A 4,273-nucleotide genomic window follows, 5' to 3' on the forward strand; every position below is an offset into this window, starting at 1 on the left:
ACTTTACTAATCAAGCAGAGACAGCAGCACTGAGCCCCCGCAGGATACTAGGGTCCCTGCCCTACCTCCAGCTTGCCTGAGAACGGGGACCTGGCATAGCCCTATTGCAGGCGGGTCAATACCACGGCTGAAAAGAATAGTTCTCTTCTCTTCTCCTCCCCCTCCATCTCCATCTCCAAAGAAGGCCTCCAGGAGAATTTATTTGCATTGCAAGAGGGGGCAGGTTTCACACCCATTTGGCACCACACGACCTTGGTGGAGGAGGATCCTTCGGCACATTAGCCCCCTTCAGCAAAGTGCAGAGTCTTTACTTTTTACGAGTGCAATCAGTAATGTGTTGAGCTCCCAGAGAGCTCCCTGAGCAACTTAAGAGGGCTGCAATCAGGGCTTAACTCAAGAAACCTTTCTCCTGCTACAGAACAGCCCATCAATTATTGCCTTATCACTTAATTTACCCTCCTTGGCAAAGATGCTTAAACAAGGGTCATGTCAGAGGAGCAGCAATACAAGAGCTGAGAGTCAGCCCCCTTGTATCACAGAGAGCAACCAGCTCTCGCAGATATAAGGGACTATTTTCACTTACCAAAATAATTTTTTTTTTAAAATCTTGTCTTTGGAGGCAAAAAACCTGCAGCCTCTTGGTGATTTCTTTCCAAAAATCAGGTCAGTTTTGGTAAAAATCAAAACAAAAACACCCACACTCAGACGGGGGGTGGTGGTTTCTGATCTCTAACATTACACACCACCCCCCACTGAACGCTAACATCTCTTGCGTGTGCAGATATGAGTGTTCCTCAAGATCAGCTGCTCCTGGAAACACTATTTGTACTACAGCAGAGTCTGGAAAGTCCAGCCAAGATCAGGGCCCCAGTGGGCCAGGGGCTGTACAGATGCCCAGTGAAAGACAAGCCCTAGCTCAAAGTGCTCACCATTTAATTAGAAGCAACAGACAAAGGCTATTTCTTCACCGCAAAAATAGGTGTATTTTCACGCTAAATTAGCTATCTCGCTGTAAAATCCCAGTGGAGGAAAGCACTGTTCTTTTTACCTGCATCTAGCCAGTCAAGGTAAACCCCAGATGTGTGAAACTACTAGCCACATCTGGGTAGAAAGCCCCTGTGCCTCGTCACCACCAGACACATACATAGGGATAGCTACTTTGGCATACAAGCACACCTATTTTTGCAGCATAGACCTAGCCAAAGGGTGAATGGGGAAACTGAGGCACAGAGGGAGAAGTGACTTGCCCAAGACAGACTGGGCTTGAATCGCACCTTACTTCCACCATCTTTACATCAGCATTGCTTTATTGACGTCCATGGACCAGTCCGATGAGAATCAGGCCCTGCAGTTCTTTGATTCCACCCTCCATCCTGGAAAGCCAGCTTAAGGGGCTTATCTGCTGAAAACGAGGGTGATCTGCGCTTCCTTTCCTATCTGACTGGCTCAGAACCTGCCTCCCCATTGAGTTTTCTGACCACATTGGCCAATCGCTAATTGATTTGCTCAGGTGTGGCAACAGCTGCCGCAGCTCTGGCTGTTTTAATCAATTACCCACCCAATAAAATCTTGTCAGTTTCATTACTGCTTCTCCTGTGATACCGAGGAGCTCTCTGAAAGACGCAGCTAGGGTGTGCTGTAAATCAGGTTAATGGGTCATCGTCCCCACCCTCCCCCTCCCCCCATAAGAGGGACTTTATAGGGCTATAACCAGGAGTGACTGCACTGTGCTTTTGTCCCTTTAACCAGGCTGCTGCCCCTGATATTCCCAGGGGATCTGTGTATTCATTTCTCAGGTATAGGTTTTCCCTCTACTAAGACTTCTTTGTAAATTATTTCATGATGAGGTTAAGACAGAGAGACTTGTCATGGATTAATATGCATTAGTATTGCCCCTTTGGAGAGCTGGGTTCAGATCTCAGCTGAGGCCATCCATGCAATGAGTTTAAAGGGCTCAGCCTAGACCCTAAGGGACGATGCAAAATCTCACCCCTGCAATGGCATAGTGGAGAGCCCAGGTTTGATTCAAGGTCTTGTTTTCTCATTCCCCAGGTGGGCTAGGAGAGCCGTCAGTGCACGTAGATGGTACAGAGCTGCTAAAGAGGAACTACAGAAAGCACTGGTAATGAAAGGAAGCTGACAGCCACGGGCAACGCCTGATCTGAATTACACTGGTGTCAACCCAGAGTCACTCCACTGACTGGTGGCATGATTCCAGACTTACACCATCATAACAAAAAGGTGAATCTGGCCCCCAGCGTCCCTGCTGTGAAAATTACCCCAGTGTCGGTCATTCGCATCCCCACCTTCATAGACTCATGGAATCGTAGGAGCGGAAGGGACCTCGCGAGGTCGTCTAGTCCAGTCCCCTGCACTTACGGCAGGACCAAGCCTTATCTGGAGAGTGCCTTCCTCCACTGGGGTTTTACAGCAAGACAGCGAATTTAGCGTGAAAACACACCTATGTTTGCGGTGAAAAAATAGCCTTTGTCTGTGGTGTCTAATTAGATTGTGAGCGCTTTGAGGCAGGGCCTATCTCTCACTGTGCATCTTCCTGGACGGGACCAGGCACGTTGGGGACCCAGTCTCATTTGGGCTTTTAGGTTCCACCGTAATATAAGGAATAAGGCTGCACGGTCTCTGTAGCACTGTCTGAGCGCCCCCTGCTTTGGGCTGTCCCCATCTTCCGGTCTAGCATGGCTGAGGCTGCTTTTTAATCCTCTCATTCAGAACATTAACCTTTGGTGTTATTAACCGACCAGGGCGGCCAGCTACAGCCAGGGATTGAAATTACCCTGTGACACCTGCCGCCAAGAGTCTAAATCGATCAACATAAAGAATGGAGGTTGTGCAATTTTTAAAAGAAATGATTTGGTGCTGGACAGTTTGATCTGATTAAGCAGTGATTGAAGGGAGCAGCCAGTTCTGGATCTGGCCAAGTAGGTATTGATACCACACTCATCACCGTGATATCTGAGCAGTCAAGTCTGTTGAGCCAGCTATTTTCTGCCTTTACATCTCAGAGCTGCTGGCCAATCGGAGGTATTTATCACGGTCCCCTTTACTATGGTATCTGAGCATCACACAATCTTGCATGATTTTATCTCCACAACACCCGTGACACAGGGCAGAGCTATTATTCCCATTGCACAGATCGGGATCTGAGGCAGAGAAATTAAATGACTTGCCCAAGGTCCCACAAGGAGTCTGTGGCAGAGCAGAGACAGGAACTGGAACAGGAGGGTGACCCAGTTTCCCACCTAGCGCCCTGACTGGTGGCTAAACCCCAAGATGAGGGAGGAGTCATGAGATGCAGTTTCTATTCCCAGCTCAGCCACTGAGCTTACACAAGTCATCTCACCTCTCTCTGCCTGTTTTCCCCCTCATAAAATAGGGGTGATGACTCTGACCCACCTCGTGTTGTGAGGCTGACTTCATTCATGTTTTGAAAACACTTTGAGAGGGTGAAAAGCATTGTCCCCCCATCTGTGCCAATTGTCCTGTCTGTCTCTCAGACACCCGCACCTTGCAGGCTGAACAACTGGAAGTTTCCCCTGTTCTGTGTGTTGTTTTCCTTTCATTCTGTTTGACTTATTGGTTTTGTTTCCCATCCCTGCCCGAAAGCAGCAAGCCGGAATCAGGAGTCACAGCTGTGCAGCCCTCCCTGTGCTCTGTAATTATATATCCCAATCTGTTGCTATGCAATAGAGATGATTTCCTGCCATCTGTCCGTGTCCAGGTCCCCGTGGTAACTGAGCAGGAAGAAGACCTCCTGTGTGCGTCGGTGCCAAAGCATGAAATCCACCTCGCCCAATTCCCCTCGGCAGAGACTCGCTGTGAATCCACTTCTGCCCCCGGTAGAGGCATGGATGCTGAAAGAGGTTCAATGAACACAGCTGAGATCCTTATGCAAGTTAGTTCAGGGAGCTTCCCGGCACTGAGTCAGGAGTTCCCTAGGGATCTCCTGGTTAAGTCAATTACCAGGTACTGAGACGTGATGGCTCTGTGACTGACTGAACAGCAAGGCAGATGTGGTAATGGTCCCCGGAGCAGGGATGGAACCAGAGACCTCTGGCACCAAAAGCATAGGCCTTTACCACTTGAACTGAAAGAGATTCATCCTTACGATCTCTAGCAGTATTAAGGCTTATAGTCCTTTTTTATAGAGTGGCCTGTGTGTGTGACAGTCACACCAAAGACATTGCTCCCAGGGACCTCAAAGCAATTTGCAAATATTGACAGTCTCCCAGCACCCCTGTGCAACGGGAAAATA

The 4,273-nt window shown here is 48.7% G+C and overlaps 1 long non-coding RNA gene across 1 annotated transcript; it reads left to right on the forward strand.

Moving 5' to 3' along the window:
• Positions 1 to 2,110: 2,110 nt before the first annotated feature.
• Positions 2,111 to 4,028, forward strand: LOC137143861 (uncharacterized). The gene is made up of 2 exons (XR_010917286.1): positions 2,111 to 2,241; positions 3,740 to 4,028. It is a non-coding gene; the product is annotated as an uncharacterized lncRNA (long non-coding RNA).
• The last annotated feature ends 245 nt before the right edge of the window (positions 4,029 to 4,273 follow it).

The sequence above is a fragment of the Emydura macquarii genome, unplaced genomic scaffold (assembly GCF_026122565.2).
Source record: "Emydura macquarii macquarii isolate MOO-44397 ecotype Brisbane River unplaced genomic scaffold, CSIRO-AGI_Emac_v2 contig_3348, whole genome shotgun sequence".
Taxonomy (NCBI): Eukaryota; Metazoa; Chordata; order Testudines; family Chelidae; genus Emydura; species Emydura macquarii.